Raw genomic sequence first — 20,445 nt, forward strand, 5'->3', positions numbered from 1 at the left:
GTCGCCGTGGGAGGGGGCGTGCGCGGGGGCCGCGGCGGGCGCCGCAGGGCGGGTGGGCGCCGCCGGCGCGGGCTCGGCGCGGGGCTCCGGGCGCCCGCGGGCGAGTTCTCGGGCGGGGGTCGCGGGCGAGCGGAGTGCGGCGGCGGCGCCCGCGGGCTGGGAGCTGCCGCCCAGGGGCAGGTGGGCGGCTGCGGGGCGGCTCGGGGAGGAGCCGCGAGCGCGCTGCGGGGAGCCCGCGGGGCCGAGGGGCGCCGAGGTGCGCTGCGGGACCCGCGGGAGCCGAGGGCGGCTGCGGGAGCGGCGCCGGAGCCCCGGGGTGGCTGGTGAGCGCCAGTTGGAGGGCAGGGCCGGGTCCGACGGGTGGCGGGGGCAGGCGGGACGCGGACGCGGATGAGCTTATGGGGGCCCTTCGACGACCGGCCTTCCTTCGCTTCCTTTCCACCCTCCGCGTGCCTCTGCTGGCTCCACGGGGGTGGGCGGCGAGGCCTGCCTTGTGAGCAGCCCCTAGGGCCGGGGGCACTGGCAGGAGAGGCTGGGGCTGTTCGCCCGCTCCGCCCTCGGGGTTTCCCACAGTCACCGATTCTTGGAACCGTGAGCGCCTTCTCCCTTCTGGGGTTTCCGAGCCTGCCGGGTCATCGGAGGGCTCCGGGCTGGAGAAGTAGCGATTTCTGTCCTCTGATCTCACTGGTCCGTTGGGCTTTTGGCTCCACCAGAGAAGGGCGATTTCCCTTTCGGACGGACTTGGTCGGGAGAGCAGGTTGTGCGCCTCCTTGCGCCCCTCCCCCCACCCCCCGCGCAGCTCTAGCCTCTGACGATGCTGCTGTCCAGTTGGATGCCCAGGGGAAGGCGGCCTTCAAGGTGGGGTGTGTGTCATCATTCCGGAGCCTTCTCTGCCGCAGCTGTCCTGTGTTTTTTTGTGGTGAAAGGGTAGGCTGCCCAGAGTCTCCACGGCTACTCATCACACTGTTTACCAAACACTCCCTGGCTGTCCTGATGAAAATCAAGAGAACTGCTAAAGGAATTCAAACCTGAGCTGCTGTCAGTGAGCTCACAGCTTCCTTCCCTGCTCTGCAGTTCCTCCCTCCGCAGTTGGATGCTGAAATTCTCTTTTAATCCTCCTGGGATTGCCAGTTTGGCGCCCAGGGCCAGGAAACCAACCAGGTGGGGGCTGTTGAATGCCAGCCCTCCCGTTCTGGCCCCAAATGTTCTTACTCCACTTGATTCACAAGCCTGGTTGCAGCCTCCGCATAGAGGCATTGAACAGGAGCCAGTGCAACTTGGGTTTCTCTTGATTCACATGGGATACTCATCTGTGTGCATTTTAACTTAATTCTGGAGCTCGGCAATCAATCTCCTGGGTGAGGTTATGCTAGTTAAGATACGAGGCCACATCAAAAACTTTTCTGTGGTGTGTGATTTTCTTTTGACAATTGTCTTCAAGCTTTAAAGAAACTGGCCGGTATAGGCTGATGTATTTATTACTTGGGAAAGTAACATAACCCAGAGGGATAGAAGCATGATTAGGTCTGCACTCTTGCTTCACTTTGTCAGAGAAGAATAAGAACTCATTGGAATGGAAACAGCTCATGCTGTTTGGGCACTGGAACTTTATTTCTCTCAGTCTTAAATATATGAGAGGTCATAATATTTAAATAACCTAAAAGTATGCATATGTAAAAAGCCTTGTCTGGGTTTCGGACATAGGCTGAGAGATAAGATTGTCTTTCCTTAGTCCCGGATGCCTAAACAGATCTCTGATAGCCAGACCATTCCTGGGGTGGGAGCTGAGGGGCATTTGTCCTTCACCTTTTCATTTTCTTCCCTATTCACTTGAAAGTTGTAGACTTTCACTTGAATTCACTTGAAACTTGTAGACCGAGTTAAGGCCATGATGCTCAGGCTTCCTGCTTGTGACAGGGTCATCACCTGGTTCCAGGATGTTACGGAATATCAAAAAGATTTCATAGATTCCTTAATAATAGTAATGGTGCCTTGTCTTTAGAGATTGGGTAGCATTTACCAAGGGCTTTCTGGCCACCCTCACCTGAACCTTGCAGCTGACTCGTGCCTGCCTTATCTGTCATCAGATTGTCATGGCCGCTTTGCGGAGGCCACCCTGTAGATTATGGGGTAATGACCACATTCATGTGAGCTGTAGTGCTGGCTCAGTTTTTTCCCCAATTAGGTTGTTTGGAACTGCCACACCTGAGAACAGCACGGCCATGCCTCAGTTATGAAGTCAGTGTGCATTCCACAGGTAGAGACCTTTCTTTATGGCCCTGGCAGTGATCCTTCACATACCTGAACGCATCTTAGTGCCTGAAACCCGACCCCGGATGGGTCCCAGTGCTGGTGTCTGGGATGGCTGTGTAGGATTCCTTCAAATACTTAGTATTCAGATGATTATGTTCTGTCTGCTGACTGGAGACAGTCTTAAAAGAGGAATTCTCGAAGTATACTGAGAAGCATTCTGTGCCATGCAACATTCTTGGCATACGTGCAGTTCCAAAGATAACTGTTAGAAGCACTGGCCATCTAAGACCACACGGGTTGGTAGTTTGATTAAAAGCACATAAAACAACAACAGTCTCCTTTCTTTATGTATTGATTTCTTTTTGTTCCCATGATTGCACATTTATGTTTGTTTGGTAAAATAGCACCATGTAATCCATTTTTTTATTTCCTAGAATAAAATCTTCATTTTGTTTTTAATTATTTTAAAAAATTTATTTGCTTATTTTAGAGGCAGAGTGTGCGTGTGTGGGTAGTGGTGCTGAGGGCGCATAGGGTAGGGCAGGGCAGAGAGAGAGGGAGAGGGAGAGAATCCCAAGCAGACTTGGTGCTGAGCACTGAACCTGATGCAGGGCTCTATCCCAGGACCCCGAGATCATGACCAGAGCCAAAACCAAGAGTCAGGGGCGCCTGGGTGGCTCAGTGGGTTAAAGCCTTTGCCTTCGGCTCAGGTCACGATCCCAGGGTCCTGAGATCGAGCCCTGCATCATCGGGCTCTTTGCTCGGCAGGGAGCCTACTTCCTCCTCTCTCTCTGCCTGCCTCTCTGCCTACTTGTTTCTATAAAATAAATAAATAAATAAAATCTTAAAAAAAAAAACAAAACCAAGAGTCAGACACTCAACTGACTGAGCCACTGAGGCACCCTTAATTAATTTATTTATTTTTTCGTTCTTTTTATTTTTATTTTTTTAAGTTTTTATTTATTTGACAGAGATCACAAGTAGGCAGAGAGGCAGGCGGAGAGAGACTGGGAAGCAGGCTCCCTGCTGCGCAGAGAGCCCAATGCGGGGCTCGATCCCAGGATTGAGATCATGACCTGAGCTGAACACAGAGGCTTTAACCCACTGAGCCTCCCAGACACCCCTCGTTCTTTCTTTTTAAAGTAATCTCCACACCCAATGTGGAGCCCCACACAGGACTCAAACTCACAACCCTGAGATCAATACCTAAGCTGAGGTCAAGAATTGGATGCTTAACTGACTGGGCCACCCGGGTGCTCCTTAAAGATTTTATTTTATTTATTTATTTTTTAAAAAAGATTTTATTTGTTTGACAGAGAGAGACAGCAAGAACATAAGCAGGGGGAGTGGGAGAAGGAGAAGTAGGCGTCCCACTGAGCAGGGAGTTGGATGCCAGGCTTGATCCCAGGACCCTGGGACCATGACCTGAGCCAAAGGCAGACAACAACTGAGTCACCCAGGCTTCCCAAGAATTTGTTTTTAAGTAATCTCTACCCCCCCAGTGTGGGGCTCAAGCTCACAACCCCAAGATTAAGAGTCACATGCTCCACTGACTGAGCCAGCCAGGTGCCCCAAAGTCTTAATTTTTTTATTTTTTAAAAGATTTTATTTACTAGAGAGAGGGAGAGAACACAAGCAGGGGGAACAGGAGAGGGAAAAGCAGGCTCTCCACTGAGCAGAGAGCCTCACACAGGGCTTAATCCCAGGACCCCCCAAATGACCTGAGCCTAGGGCAGATACTTAACCAACTGAGACACCCAGGTGCCCCCCATCTTTATTTTTTAATTGAGAAATATTTGACATACATTAATGTGTATTTAATTTCTTTTAAAAAATGTCCATATCAAAACTATAGGAGTGTTTCTTGGCTGCAGGCACCAAACTAGGTAGAGAAGGGGTTACAGAAATGAAGGAAAAGCTGTCTCAACCAGCAAAGACCTCAGCAGGAAGCCTTGAGAAGACTGAGGATAGAAACTTTGCTATGACTTTAGCAACCACACGTGCCACGACTTGTGTAACACACTCTGTGGCCGTTTGAGATTTGTGTGACTTTTGTCCTCCCTAGAAATTTGGTATGGTGGGGTGGGCGGAGCATGGTTGGAGAGGAGGAGCCCTGGGCCAGCCTTCCTCTCACTAACCTTGAGGCCTAGAACAGTCACATTCTTAGGGTCTCAGTTTGTTTGTTTTAAAGACTTTAGTTATTTATTTGACAGAGAGAAAGATGACAAGCAGGCAGAGAGAGAGGGGGAAGCAGGCTCCCTGCTGAGCAGACAGCCACACTGAGCCACCCGGGTGCCCTGGGTCTCAGTTTTTATATTTGTAGGATGAGGGGCCGAGAGGTTCTTAATCTTTTGAGAATCTGATAAAAATTGTGGCCTCCTTTCCAGAAAGCATGCAGTTTCAGAGGCCAGGGCCAGATTTAGGACTCTGGGATCACCCCATCTCTAAGCTCCCTCTCACCGATGATATTCTATAATCTTATTTTCTCGGTCATCTTTGAGCTAATAATAATGTAACTTGTGTTTATAGAGGACACATTCCAAAGCTTTTTCACCTCTTGTCTTTTTTGTCCTTAAAACATTTCTGAGTGGCGTGGGTGGTGATGGATATTCCTTCTTGTGATGAAGAAAGGGATACAGGACTGGCCACCACTCTGGTAGGATCCCCCGGTGAGAGGCTTGTAGTGGGACCAGAACTGGGACACCTGGTTGCCAGCTTGGGGTTTTTCCATTAGGTTTTGCTTCCTTGGTGGTTGTCATTACGAGTTTTGTTTGGCTGTGTAAATATCCCAGAATGTGTCACTTACAGAGGAAACTCTTTGCTCATCTGCTGAAAGGACTATTTCTTGGTCTGAATTTGGATCACTAAACACCTTTCTGCCTGACTGTCAAAAAGACACTTATTTTGTTTTTGTTATTTTTTCTTGCCATATTTTTCATAGGGTTCACATTTGTAGGACTTTGGTGTTTTGAGCAGACTTGTTTAACGTTTATTGATTAAAGTACACATTGAAATGATTGCTTCTCAGTTGCTTAGCAGTTGAAACACTTGTGAAATAAATGTTAAGTGAAAACTCCAAATGTTTGACTTGTTCCATCCAAATATGTACTTGCAGAAGAGACTCCCAGCCTGTGAGCTGCTGGGTGGGCTTGGAGTCGGGTGTGGGTTGTGGCAATGATGATGACTACCCAGCAGTGGCTTCTTGTGGCCTTCTGGGCAGATTCTGAATATGGAAGGGACTGATTTTTTTTTTAGTTTATTAACAGCACAGGGTCTTAGTTATGTAAAGAGCTTATGTATCCAAAAGAACACGGAATTTTAAAGACTCACAGATGTTAGGTGATTTATTACTCATGAAAAGAATCTTCATAGTAAAGATGATTTGAATACTCAGATATGGAAGTATAGGATGGTATACAGTAGGTATCACTCAAATGTGGTATGAGTCTCTGTGTGGTCCTGTCTCCTGTCTTCCTGTTATGTTATTCATTGTCCAGACATGGAAACAGGTGATTTGTTTGTTTCATGATGCATTTCTTTAGGATACCCACAAGAACGAGGCAGACACACATGGTCTCCCTGATACTGAACCGAAAGCCCGATGCCACGTGTCAGCTTCCTTAAATGCGTTGCTCCCCAGAGAGAGGAATTGGTGGAGGCTGAAGGCAGAAGTGAATTCTGAGCATTTGGAAGTTACCAAAAGTAGAAGCCTGGTCAGGAAATGATGCTGTTGGAGGGCAAGGCCCATGACGAAGGGTAAGCGCCAGGCTGCAGCCACCTTGCAGGGACAGTGTCTGGTTAAACATGTGATCTACCGTAATGTCTCCTTCATTAGCTCTGCTGGTCTTTATAAGCCCTCACTCTGACCAGGAGACTTGCATCCATAGGTTGGCCCTTCTCTTCCAGGGGCTACCTGTCTGTGATTTAGATATTGATAGAGTGGCAGGGCTGTCACTTGGAAACTCCATTGTCTGCTGTGTCGAAGTGCTTGTTTGTTTGTTTTTTTTTTTTTTTTAAAGATTTTATTTATTTATTTGACAGAGAGAGATCACAAGTAGGGAGAGAGGCAGGCAGAGAGAGAGAGAGGAGAAAGCAGGCTCCCCGCCGAGCAGAGAGCCTGATGCGGGACTCCATCCCAGGACCCTGAGATCATGACCTGAGCCGAAGGCAGTGGCTCAACCCACTGAGCCACTCAGGCGCCCCGAAGTGCTTGTTTTTTTATTTTACTTTCCCTCCTGGGGCTGTGTTTGGGGACATGGGCAAGGTGGGCCCAAGGAGGGGCGGCGTCCTGGCTGCTGTGTGTGCAGTGCACCTGGCCCTGCCCACAGGGCCTTGGGATCTGGGATCCCAAGATGAAGGCGACTCTTGGGCTCTGTATTGGCAGCTCAGTCAGGAGGTGGACCTGGAAGCCATCACATTTCATTGCGACAGTAGCAGATGGGCCTGTGTACAAAATGGAGGGAGGGGACAGAAGTGGGAGGGTCTGACTGCCCTAGAACACTGCAGAGAGCTGACCTTCAGGCAGGTGTCTCTGGAGCTGGTGATGCCTGGAAGGAGAATGGCAGGCAGAGGTGCAGAGCTGTGAAGAATGTGGGGGTGCGAGTGGCTTAGTGTGAGATGAGCCACTTGAGGTGGAAGGAGGGGAGGCTGGGTGCAGGCTTCAGGCTGGAACCTGCCTCGCATGCCTGGTTCGGAGTCCGATGGGGGCTGTTTCAGGGCGGACACAGCAGGTATCTGTGTCTCTGCACAGAGAGGAAACCTCCGTTGAGAGGTGAGGGATGCAGTCAGCAAGGGGTGATCCTGGTGGCTCATTTTAACAATCGCCAGTGTCCCTGGAGGCTCGGAGAGTACCACTGAAGTTTCCAGGAAGCAGTGGCTCTCCAATGAGAGGGGCTTCCAGAGTGGGACTGGCAGCAGTTTTGCCTCAGTGTCTTTGCCTGCGTTTGTGTTTTTCATTGGTAACACGGTGGTTCCTGGGTTCTGCTGCCCTTCCCGTGTGGTCTTTGGTCACAGATCCATGCAGTCAGGAGGTAACTTTCACTGCCAGAAGGAAGGTCATATTGCAGTAAGGTGTAGGAGGTAACATGGTTTCAGAGTCCCACAGCCCGGGCTGGAGTTCGCTTCTACCACTAGGTAACAGGGTGGCCCTTCCTTGGCCACATGCTTCAGCATCTTCAGAACTGGGATGTTGACAGCCTCCTCATCCTCCAGCTGAGGACCTTGCTTTGGTGACTCTGGGTCATAAGTGTGATGGCAGGGTTGTTGATGTGGGCGAGGCCACCGGCCCTGCATGGAGTCCCCTCCCTCCCATCCTGGCACTTGCCAGGCCTTCTTGCCACCTTTCTGCATCTGCCTTCCTGTTGGGTTGAGGGCCTAGGCTGGTCCTATCGCCTCCGGGTCGTGAGGGCACCCCAGCCTCGCTGAAGCCTTGCTCCTTCTGGGTTGGCGATTCTGTGGCCAAGTTGAATGTTCTAGGTTGGAGAAATCCTGTGACTGGAGGCGCGTGAGGGTGGTGATGGCTCACGCCAAGGTGGTGAGAAATGTCAGGACTTGAGAAGGTGAGTTGTCAGGTCGTGTGCACGGGTCACATGCTCAAGATAGCTGAATGCAGACAGCGATGGTAGTTAAGGCTGCAGAACTGTGGAAAGTTTCTCCTCGTTTCCCAGACTGCACCATTACCCTTTTACTTTAGAAATAGTATGTAAGTAATAACCTGATTTGAGAATGGAAATAAATGTATATAAAAACGGCTTGGTTGCATTTGCAGTTCACCAGAACTTTCCCATAGCTTGCATTTTGTTTCCAGCCCTTTTGGTTGGCTCCCTTCTTTCTTGCTCACAGGAGAAGAGGAGGGACTGGAGGGTTGGTGGTTTTGCCTGAGACCAGCTGGCCAGGACCCCACAAGGACCTCCACCCTAATTTGGGCTTCCAGGGAGCCCAGGTACGGGGCCCTGGCTGGCGCCTGCCTGCAGTCTTTAACAGACAGAATGAACTGCGCCTACTGTTTTGAAGTTTCCTATTCAATTGAATGAAATTTTTTTTTTTTTTTTTTTTAAAGATTTTATTTATTTATTTGTAAGAGAGAGAGAGTGAGAGCGAGCACAGGCAGACAGAGTGGAAGGCAGAGTCAGAGGGAGAAGCAGGCTCCCTGCGGAGCAAGGAGCCCGATGTGGGACTCGATCCCAGGACGCTGGGATCATGACCTGAGCCGAAGGCAGCTGCTTAACCAACTGAGCCACCCAGGCGTCCCAATTGAATGAAATTTTTAAGTGATGCCCAGACCATGGTTTGTGAACATTTTCATATATATATATTTTAAGTTTATTTATTTATTTGGCAGAGAGACACACAGAGGGAAACAAACAGGGGGAGTGGGAGAGGGAGAAGCAGGCCTCCCGCCGAGGAGGGAGCCCAGTGTGGGGCTTGATCCCATGACCCTGGGATCAAGGCCCAAGCCAAAGGCAGACTCTTTTTTTTTTTTAAAGATTTTATTTATTTATTTGACAGAGATCACAAGTAGGCGGAGAGGCAGGCAGAGAGAGAGAGAGAGAGGGAAGCAGACTCCCTGCTGAGCAGAGAGCCTGATGTGGGCCTCGATCCCAGGACCCTGAGATCATGACCTGAGCCGAAGGCAGCGGCTTAACCCACTGAGCCACCCAGGCGCCCCAAAGGCAGACTCTTAACGACTGAGCCACCCAGGAGCCCAACATGTTCATATTTTAAACTATGTGTTCCATTGTACTCAATTATGTTGTCGCCAACTGAGTGTGCCAAGTCTGTGAGTTGTGGTCTTCAGAGGAGCCACAGAGCAGGCTGTGCTCCCGGCACGGACCTCTGAGGCCCTTATTACTGGGTTTTGTAGCTGACTGGTTGCTGGAGGCTGGAGCTGGCCTGCCGGGATGCTGTTTAGCTTGGTGGTGACAGTGTTTTAATTAAGGTGGCACCTGTGACATCCGCACCAGCTAATGCATCATCAGCTGAGTCTGGGCGGGTGCCAGTGAGGAGGCCTGTGACAGTGGGGGTCAGTCAGGGCTGGGGGGTCACCATCTGGGTCAAGCCCCTGGGTTCTGGGGTTTCTGAGGGATCATATAAGAAGCTTTACATTCCTGCTCATTTCATTCTTGGAGCAAGATAGCATTAACTCCATTTTACACGTAAGTAAGTGAAAGTTCTGAGATACATGACCTTCCTAGGGCACCGTCATGCGATGACCTTCCACGGAGAAGGTCGAGAGGCGGCCTTCCACTGGACTCTGAAGCCACATTCTTTTTTTTTTTTTTAAAGTAAACTCTATGCCCAACCTGGGGCTTGAACTCACGACCCTGAGATCAAGCGGTGCATGCTCTACCAGCTGAGCCAGCCAGGCACCCCTGAAGCCACGCTCTTGCCACTTATCTTGCTTCCTTGAATAAGTGGATTCTGAGTCACTCACCCTCATATGAAAATAAACCTTAAACGATAATCTTCCCTCCCCACCCCTCAGAAACAGAAAAGAGGAAAGTTATGTGGTCTTCTAAGATAGGATCTCTGCCTGCCACTAACTTGGTTAAGATAACCTGAAAGTTTGCAGCAGTTTACACAGCGGGCAGATAAGGGCAGAAAAGGGAGAGGCTTCTCCACAGCCCAGCTGTTAGGTGTGTGGCCAGGGCGGCGGCTGTCGTCCACCTGTCCATCGTCTCTGCGGCGCCTGTCCTGTCCCGCTGCCGACTGGGAGCAGGGGGCACAGCATGCCTGGGGAGGCCAGAGCTCCCTGCTTAGTTGTGCCCTTTCCTTACCTTCCACTAGCTGTATTTTGAAAGGTGTCATAAGCTGTTCAAAAGCAGCGATTTGAAAGAGAAGAAATTATGTTTCTGTAGAGCATTCATTTTGCACTATGTAAAATTGTGAAAGATCTTCACATTTTGTTGACATTGTGGTATCAATTGAAGATCAGTTGTTGAGGTAAATTAGAGCAGATGGTTGTTTTATGCTTGTGGTAATTGTCGGAAGGCTTTTCCTCCCATTCTTGTCTTTTAGTTCTTTAATTTTTTTTTTTTAAGTTCTTTTAAATATTGAAGGTGCAGTATAGAATTTTCTGAATAAAGGCTCTTGGGGCGCCTGGGTGGCTTAGTGGGTTAAGCCTCTGCCTTTGGCTCAGGTCATGATCTCAGGGTCCTGGGATCAAGTGCCCTGTCAGGCTCTCTGTTCACCAGGAAGCCTGCTTCCCGCGCCCCCTCCCCTGCCCTCCACCCCTTCCCCCTCACCCCCGACCCCTGTGCCTGTCTCTCTGCCTACTTGTGCACTCTCTCTCTGTTAAATAAATAAAATCTTAAAAAAAAAAATGAATAAAGAACTCTTTTTTGTTTTACCTTCCACATGCATAGAGAGGTTTTTAATGTACCTTAGAAGGAGTAGCTGCCACCCATTAGCTGCCTGCTTTGTTCCAGGCTTCAGAAGAGGCAGGAGGTGCATTTCCTCTGTGTACCTCTGAGGTTACTAGTTGGAGTGCAGGGACTCTGTAGGTAGTGAGATAGTGTGCCTAGTCCAAGGTCGTTCAGGTTGTCAGAACAGTGGCTCTGAAGCCAGCGTTGACCACACGTGCCTGCTTCTTTTTCACTGTTTCGCTGTTAGGATTGTATTGTTGAGATCCACTTAAATATTTTATAAGATATTTTCTGGGTTTTTACTGTTGCCTTTAACAAGACCTTTAGTGATTGCATAATCCTGTGGATGTAATGAGATTAAACCATTTCCCTATTGCTGGCCATTTTAGGTAATTTCCAACTTTTTTTACTGTTGTAGATGAATTTGTAGTTTACAGGTTTATTTTCCTTTCTTCATTTGTGTGATTAGATTAGTTCCTGGGAATAAATTCTCAGAAATAGAAATCCTGGATTAAAGGATATGAGCACCTTAGAGGGTTTGAATGCCTCCTCTGTTGCTCTGGGTTTATTTTTCTGATATTTATGGGTGAAAGTATTGAGGGACTCTTTCTTGTTAACATGCCTTGGCCTCTAGAACTTCCAAGTGTCTGTGAGATAAGAAACTTTAGTGAGGTTTTCTCAAATGAGTCACATTTCCTTTCTGGGTTTCTGGATATCATTTTACTTAGATGCTTTCTTTTCATAAGCGAGAAACAGTCTTTGAAAAAGCCTTTCTACTGTGTTTATAATCACCCAAGCTCATGTTCGACATTCCCAAGGCTGTAAGTGTTTGTGGTTGCATTTCTTCTTCAGCCCAGTGGTCCTGATACTCGGAAGCACAGCATCTCTTTGAACTTGTTCTCTTCTTTTCCTCGTTTACAGTGTGTGTATTGGGAAGGACATTGTGCCACGTTGTTGCTGCCAGGGTCATCGGTATGGCGGGACAGCCCAGGGGTCGAGCGACCCTGCAGATTTTACCTTGTGTATCTTCTAGAGGCTGCTCTCACAGATGCTCCTGGTGCTGTTAGTTGTTAGAGACCATCATCTCAGAGAACATTCTAGGAGGTTTTTAATGTTGGTACTTACCCTCCTTGTTTTTGTGTTTGTTTTTTCTGTTGGGAAGTTGCTGTGTCCTGCCCTGCTCTTCACAGTGTCCCTTCACTGTGGCCTGGCTGGCTTCTTCATCTTCTACTGTCCCTTCCCGATCCACCCTGAGACTGAGGGAGTCCTGTTTTCCTGGGGGCTCCTTTTCCAGGGTCTGCAGAAGAAAACATGTTTTATGAGGGATGAGGAGGGGCTCAGGTGGAAGCAGTGCTGGGCCTCAGTGCCTAGTCCCTGGGACTCCTGCTGGGCCTCCATCACATCCTCTGTCTCTGGGGTGGGCAGGGCCTGCTTCCCTTTAGTTCTCTGGCCCCTGGGGGGACAAAAACTCTATTCTCGGTTCCTCTTATCCTAGGGTAGAAAGGCTGAGTCCACAACAAAGCAAGAGGTTACTGCACTGAGGTAGAAGTAAGAGGAAATGATCAGAACACAGAAGCGTGACAGGAGTGTTGCCTCTCAGACACAAAGTGGGTTTTGCTGCCAGCACGGCGGGGCTTGGCTTGGCGCTGTCCTTCCCCACTCAAGTTTATTCTGTCAATAAACCCAGATTTTAGACTCCTGCTTTGCTCTGAGCTTGGCCTTCTGTGTTTGTATCACGAAGTATGGGAATTGTACTTTGCCCCGCTTTCCACAGATGTGTAAGTGTGCCTAGGTTGGCCGTTGCCTAGGCAACCGGCTGAACCTTTGGTTGTGTGTGTAGTGAAGGCTCTGGCAGGCTCTGAAGGCTCTGAAGGCTCAGGCATCCTGGCAGCTTCTTAGCCAACCTGGATGGTGACTACCAAGCCCCAGAGGCACGGGCGCTTAGCTTCGCTTTGTCTTTTCCACACTTCCTGTTTTCCTTCCCGAGAAACGTCTGCTCAGCTGCCCTGCCTGGGTGCGTGCCATGGCAGGGGGCTACTTAATTTCAGGGCAGGCCCTTTGGTAACTGACCAGGAGGCATGATTCCTTAGCAGCCTGTGACCCAAGCTTTATTCAGGGCTCAGCAGGGTGCAGGTTGTTGCCTTACCTGAACTGGTTTTTTACTTTGTCATTATCATAATGATGTTTAAAAATTTAATATTTATGGAGGCTTATTTTGTGGCAGTGCCCTACTTTTCCGTGCATGATTACACTTATCCTTATGATAGCTTTGTCTTGCAGGTGGGAAGCTGGGCTTAGGTTAAGTGGCAGGCCTCAGAGCTAGGCTGGGGAGGTGTGTGCATTCTATCAGTGAGCAGCTTGGGGTTGTGGAATTCAGCAAGCTAGGCCTGAGGGCATCAGCAGAAATGTCACCAGAAAACTAAGCGTGCTCATTTTGTCCTGAACACCTCCCTTCTCTGATTGGTTCCCTTAGTGGTCAGAAATGTAACCTTTGCCTGTCCCATCAGATTGCCTTGCTCAGGGATGGAAACATGAGTGGAGACTGCTTTCAGGCCCCTACATGGTAGACAGTGTGGACACTTGAATTCAACAAATATATATGTTTTTATTGTTAGCAAAATTGCATAATCTTTTTTTTTTCTCTTCTCTAAAATTGCATAATCTTATCCTTGGTCACAAACAGTCGCCTCCTGAATGGCATTTGAGACACACATCATTTAGTGCTCGGCCTAAAGGAGGAGATCCCGGGCGCCTGGGGGGCTGACACGGTTAAGCCTCTGCTGTTGGCGCAGGTCATGATCTCCGGGTTCTGGGATGGAGCTGTGCATCTGGGCTTCTGGCTCAGCGGGGAGTCTGCTTCTCCTCTCCCTCTGCCTCTCCCCCTGTTCATGCTCTCTCTCTTTCTGTATCTGTCTCAAATGAATAAAAAAAATCTTTTTTAAAAAAGGAGATTTACATGCATACTGGTATTTTCCACATCAGACAGTTATTTTCTTATTTTAACTTTAAAGGCACTGCCCAATGGACAGAGTAAGTTGCTTTTCAAGTTTGTATCCTCTGTAGAGGGTGGGATGGAGTAGCATCTGTGATCTTGACTCGGGCTCTGACATAACAGAACCATTATTCTGACTGGAAGTTTGCAAGCTGCCATCCTCCTGGCATCAACAGCTGCTAGTTCTTTAAATATTTACATTTAATAACTTTATAGCTCTGCTTCCTTCTCCGGCTTGCCACAGCTTCATGCCAAACACAGAACTGCCCCTTTAGAGTTGTTTGGAAACATGACTACATGCCAGGGTTGAGTATCTCTGCAGCCCACGCACAGCACGGAGGATCGTCCTAGATCAGGCACATGGGACTCCTCCCCCCTCCCCGGGGCCCTCTTCTGATGGGACTCTCCCCCCAGGGCGAGCTCTCCTAAAGGCAGTGGTTGTGCCTGCCCAGAAGCCAAGCATCCGCCTTGCAGATCTCTCGTGGAGACAGAGGCTCTGCGGTTCTCCCCGGCCCACCTGTAGGAGCTGTGTCGGCCTCATCCCTCGCTGGGTCCTTCTGAGGGTGGACTGGGCTTCCGTGTACACACACTTCATGCTGAGAGGGGGCCACAGGGTGGTTGTGCACAGGTAGTGTATGCGTAGAAGGAGCTTGGGTGTGCGAGCCGGAGTGTTCCCACGGTCACATGTGGGGGTGTCGCGGTGCACGGCGCTGCTCTGGATTCACTGTACGTTTGGTTTCTTGAAACAGCGGAGTCCATGCTTACTGCGTGTGTCTGGCCCTGTGGTCTCCGCTGCCCATGGCGCCCTGCAGAGCGTGGGGGGTCCCTCCCTCTTTGACAGCTGGGGTTTGGGGAGGTGTTGTCCCCTTCTCAGCTGTTCATACCACGAAACCAGTCGCACATGGTGAGGATCACTTGTAGTGCTGCATTTTATCTAAAGTCTTCTAGGGTTTGGCTAATTGAGATCCTTTAGATTTTGTTAGCATTGTGGCACAGTATAAGAAGATCGCAGGGTATATCGTGGTCTTTTTAGAGCTCTTACATTATTTCCACTTTAGCTCAGTGGACATTATCCTGGAAGATTCCCCAGTGAACAGGCTTGATGTTGACATAAGAAACTTCTTGCGGCAAAACACAGATACTCTGGCTTTGGGGTAAAAACCTCTTTCAGAATCGGGGTATTTCACTTCTTCTGCAGCCAAGCAGCACTCTAGGAACCTTTGGGGGCACATACTTCTTGTGTCTTCTTGTCCTCCAGGAGGGAAGGATACAGATGGAGATGAGCCCAGGAACTGTCTGAGGATTGCGCAGCCTTTAGTATCCCCAGCCCAGTGGGTCACAAAAGCTGGTCTGAAATGGTGTGGTCACCAAGTGAGGAAAAAGGAGGACTGTGTTGCGTGCTTCTCGCCACTCCTAGGCACCTGCTGGTCTGCTTTCCATCCTTGTAAGCTAGTTTGTGTTTCCTAGAATTTTATAGAAATGGAATCATACAGTATGTACTTGTTTAAGTGTGGTTCCTTTTAGCAAAATTGTTTTGAGATTCACCCATGTTGTAGCATCCATCAGGATTTCGTTCTCTTTTATCTGGTGTGTGTTTCTGCCACAGTTCATTCACTCATTAACCTGTTGATGGACATTAGGGCTGTTCGTAGGTTGGGCCTATTACAAGTAGAGCTTCAGTGAACTTCTGTGTACAAGTCTTTGTATGTCCAAAAGCTTTCATTTCTCTTGGGTAAATACCAGAGTGGAATAGCTGGATGGTATAATGTTTAACTTTTATTTTTTTTTTTTTTAAGATTTTACTTATTTATTTAACAGACAGATCACAAGTAGGCAGAGAGGCAGGCAGAGAGAGAGAAGGAAGCAGGCTCCCTGCTGAGCAGAGAGCCCCATGCAGGGCTTGATCCCGGGACCCCGGGACAATGACCCAAGCCAAAGGTGGAGGCTTTAATCCATGGAGCCATCCAGGTGCCACTATAATGTTTAACATTTTAAGACACTGCCAGGCTCTTCTGTGTTTCTAAAGTGTTGTACCATGTCACACTCCCACCAGTAGTGTGTGAGAGGTCCAGTTTTTTTTTTTTTTTTTTTTAAAGATTTTATTTATTTGACAGACAGAGACCACAAGTAGGCAGAGAGGCAGGCAGAGAGAGAGAGAGAGGAGGAAGCAGGCTCCCTGCAGAACAGAGAGCCCGATGCGGGGCTCGATCCCAGGACCCCTGGGATCATGACCTGAGCCGAAAGCAGAGGCTTTAACCCACTGAGCCACCCAGGCGCCCCGAGAGGTCCAGTTCTTGCGTGTCCTCTCCAACCCTTGCTGTGGGCTGTCCTTAGTTGCTGCCATTCTGGTAGGTCTGTAGTGATGTCTTATTGTGGCTTTAATTTGCATTTCCCTAATAACTAATGATATGGCCATCTTTTCCTGTGCTTATTTGGGTTGGTATACCTTCCTTGGTGAACTAGTTATTCAAATCATTTGTCTGTTTAAGAAGTTGGTTTGCTTATTGTAATACTTTTGAGATTTCTTTATTCTGGATTCTTTTTTGAGATATTCTTTATTCTTTATTCCTTTATCAAATATGTGATTTGTAAATATTTTCTTCCCATGTGTAGTTTAGGTCTTTTCATTCTCTTAACAGTATCTTTTGAAGAGCAGAGGTTGAAATAATTTGATGAAGTCTGTTGTACAGTTTGTATTTTTTTGGTTGGTGTCATAGCTAAAATCTTTGCCTAATCCAGGGTCACGCATATTTTCTTATATTCTCTGTAGTTTTACAGTTTTAGGTTTTAATTTTGGTCTGTGATCCATCTAGAGTTATTTTTTGTGTACGGTGTAAGGTATGGAATTCTCTTTGTATTTTCACATGTGGATAGATGTTTCTAGTTGTTTCAGCACTATTTTTTGAAAAGCCCCCCCAAATTTGGGGGAAGATTTTTAGTTAGTGAAATCCAAAGGTCTGGGAATTGTGGTTCTAGGCCCACAGATCTCCTCCCTTTGGGACTGTTTATAATTCTCATCAGCCTCACACAGCCTTGCTTTTTTTTCATTTCACTTGAGACTTAAGCCCCTTGGCAGCAGGGGCCCTCTCACCTGCTCGGGTGTGAGAGGGGCTGGGAGAAGTGTGCTGGGGTCTCCTGTGGTCTCTTCCACTATTCTGGGTTTTCCAGAACCCCGGGCACAGAGCCTTTAAGGACTTCCTGGTGGGTAGGTTCTGGGCAGTGTCTCGTGTGTAGAGGTGGTTGTGGAGGCTGCCGGCTGTAAACTGATGAGGGGACAGTAAGCCGCCTGTGCCTGGCTGGAGGAGGTGGGGCCCAGGCTAGAGACGTGGAAAGGTGAATGGGGCCATGGCAATCCTGTGAGCTGCCTCAGACTAGAGCCCTCTCAGCCCAGCTCTGTCACCGTGTGCGCGAGGGGCGGGTGCTCTCTCTTCTTTTCCCTTCAGCCCAAAGGGGTCCGGGCAGCCTCCACCTTTGTACCGCTATGCGGCAGATTCTCAGGCAGCCAGAAAGTCATCTTCACCTGCTTTTTGACCTGTGTGCCCTTGGTCTTGCGTACTGCTGGCACTTCTGAAGCTCCTAGAATGAGCACTGCTGATACCATCCCCAGCACCCAACAGCAGTGGAGCTTTCCTTGGGCTCTGAGTCCTGTGTGCGTGTTTCCCATGCAATCCTTTCAACGGCCTCTGGGAGGGCTACAGCCCATTTTACAGATGGGGAAAGAGGTGCGGAGCAGGTGACCAGATGTAAGAGGTCTTTGGGCCATGCTTATCAGTTCGTTACTGAATGTTGGAGGAGGGATTTGGTTTAACATTTTTCATTAACTCTTTTGAACCAAATAGGAAGGGTGGTTTATGTTGCTCTCTTCTGAGTGTTCATTTCTTTATCAGCAGTGGGAGCAGTTGGGCTGCTGTTTGGCCAGATTAAAATTCTTTTAGTGGCTCCCTGTTGCCATCACAATAAAGTCCAAGCTTGTGATCTGGCCCCTGCTCACCCCTTCAGCCTTATCTCTTGCCCCATTTGAGTTTTGTGTGTTTCTCCCTTTCCATAGATCTGTTACCTCTGCTGCAAATGCCCTATCTTCCGTCTTTGCCTGCTGAACTCCTCCTCAGCCTTCAAAACGCAACACTACTTTTACCCCCACCCCCCAACCCTGGTCCTGCAGAGTACAAGGCTCTTACCTGTCCCAGTGTATCTCATATATGGTATGATTGCCGGCTGCTCTGCTGGGCTGGGATCTCAGGGTCATGGAGGCAGGGACTGTCTTTTATATTGGAATCCACGGTTCTTAGGTCTGTGCTGGTGTGTAATAGGCACATAGATGTGTGTGGGATGAATGAGTGTGGCGTGAGTAATATGTGGACCCTCAGTTGTCAGGGCCGCCTTAGTAGGGAAAGTAACATGGACTCACTGCAGAAATTAGGTGTATTTAAAAACCATCACTCAATGATTCCTTTAAATCCTGAGCCAGGCTTACATAGATCTTTTTTCTTTCCTCTTGGAGAATGAGTTTTCTATTGTGTTAAGAAGCACAACAATTTTTTTGACTGTTTTTTAGATCATGGATTTAAATATGTGCATTTCCCTTCCAAATGTGTGTAATGGCATATTTTTTATGCAGACTCAGTAAATAATGTGAATTTTTGAAAATGCTTCTTTGGAGCTTTGAAAGAGAAGGAAGTCTGATAAGAAACATTAACTGGGGGATGCCTGGGTGGCTCGGTGGGTTAGGCCGCTGCCTTCGGCTCAGGTCATGATCTCAGGGTCCTGGGATCGAGTCCTGCATCGGGCTCTCTGCTCAGCAGGGAGCCTGCTTCCCTCTCTCTCACTGTGCCTGCCTCTCCATCTACTTGTGATTTCTCTCTGTCAAATAAATAAATAAAATCTTAAAAAAAAAAAAAGAAACATTAACTGGGTTTATTTTAGTACGAGAGTTATTTAGAAATGTTTTGCTGCATTTCATTCTAGTCCACACGCCATGACTACACGAGTTTACTCCTGAGCCGCTGTGGTTCTAGGAGCAGCTAGACTACTGGCCAGCGAGTGCTGAGGCTGGATTCGTAGGGGTTTGTGAGATAGGAACCTTTGAATTAAATTTTCAGTTCATTGCAGAATGTATTTTCCCCTTGAGTTACTAGGAGGCCAGAATCCTCGATCTCACTTGTCTACTTTTTTATTTGGAGGGGGAGACGGTGGAGGGAGGTATAGAAGGTTAGGTTATATCTTTATGAAAATGAGTTCAAGTTTTATTGGGCTGTGGTCCACTCCTGTTCTTGGCACATGCCTAACTTCTGAACATGGCACCAGTGGGGGTGGGTAGGTCTTGTTCCTGAACTCAGGGTGGTCTTGAACCACCACAGTAGGTGGCCAGTGAGGTCCCTGAGGGGAAACGCCGGCTGCATTTAGGGATGTCATCTAGGAGCTTGAGTTAGAGTCTTTCTCGGTGGGGAGCCAGCCAGCCCTTCCATCCCAGTGTGTCTGTGGTCCAGCACCCACCACGTGGCAGGTACTTCCATGCTTTCCAGTCAACTCGCACTTGGTGCTTCGAGGCCAATACTGTTACCTCCTTTTTACATAGAGAGGAAACAGCTCCAGAGAGGGAAAGGTATGTGTTCATGGTCCTGTAAGTGCGGATCCAGGACTGAAAGCCAGTCTCTCTTGGTCTTTCACCCATGCTGTGGGCTTTGTAGATGTGCCACACTCTGGAGCCCCGTGGCATAGACTCCTCTCTCTGTGTCCAGTGGGTCCGTGCCAGGCTGCAGAGAGCAGTGAGGGTGGCTGGGGATGTGGGCTTGTGGCCTCTGCTCACACATCGTTCCGCCTTGGGGTGTCAGTGGTGATATGTGTCCTGAGCTCATCTAAATGCTGTGAAGTATATGGCTCTGGCCTGGTCTGCCGGGACTGAGGCGGGGGTAGAGCTGCAGACGCTCCCCAGCCTGGGGCCTCCATGAACGTGTGGTGTGCACAGGCAGTCAAGGTGCAGCATCGGAGATGCCATAGGACCAGGAGCTAGTGGCTTCACGGTAACACGGCTGGAAAGGGGACTGGGCGCCAAGGTGGCTCTTTTCAATTTGTTGAGCTGCACTGATGCTGCCCTTGATTTATGCTTGTGGACGTTTCAGCTGGGTGGCCACTGCTCTTTCCTGAATAGCCGGGGTGGCTGCCGGACTTGCTGACCACTTCTGTGGCTGAGCTTTGTGGCTTACAGCAGCAGCATTGTTTTGCTTAGTTTGGATTGCTTTTTCTTTTCCACTGGGCAAGTTCTCTTTTGCTAGCGATCATTTCCTTCTTTTCGATCTCCCAGTGGAGCTCTTGGTCTTTTCATGTCTCTCCTTTGTCAAATACTTATTTTTCTGTATTAATTCTAGGAAAAGGGAAACGGACGTGGGGTGGCTTGATCAGGATTACAGAGCGAGAGAATCATCAATTTTGAAATGATAGCTCCAGCCTCCTGCCTCTGGACATTGGCAGTAGGCCGGATTCCAAGGCTCAGTCAAGATGACCTTGATGTGTCCCTTGCGCTGGTTTTGTGGTCGTGGAGACAGGCAGCCAGCGGCTCTCCATGTACCCTTAGTGGCTAAGTTAGTCCTACATTCCTGTGGTGAGGCGGGGCGTGGTGGGGGTTGGGGTGGGGGTGGAGTTGCTCGGAGTGGAGATTGGGCTGTGGAGCCTGGGGCGGGAACCTGGTTTGCTTAGTGAATGGGGCTGGGGGTAGGGTGGAGGCAGTTGCCAGATTACAAGGATTTTTTTTTCCAACTTAACTCTTCCTCCAGAATACGATGTGGTGCAGAGGCCGGCACAGGTTACAGTCAGTTGAGGCTGGATAGCTGGTGTGTGTGT

General features: G+C 48.9%; 1 protein-coding gene across 6 annotated transcripts in view; it reads left to right on the forward strand.

Moving 5' to 3' along the window:
• PACSIN2 (protein kinase C and casein kinase substrate in neurons 2) overlaps positions 1-20,445 on the forward strand; it is a 134,189-nt gene that overhangs the window by 688 nt on the left and 113,056 nt on the right. The window lies entirely within an intron of this gene.

The sequence above is a fragment of the Mustela nigripes genome, chromosome 6 (assembly GCF_022355385.1).
Source record: "Mustela nigripes isolate SB6536 chromosome 6, MUSNIG.SB6536, whole genome shotgun sequence".
Lineage (NCBI taxonomy): Eukaryota > Metazoa > Chordata > Mammalia > Carnivora > Mustelidae > Mustela > Mustela nigripes.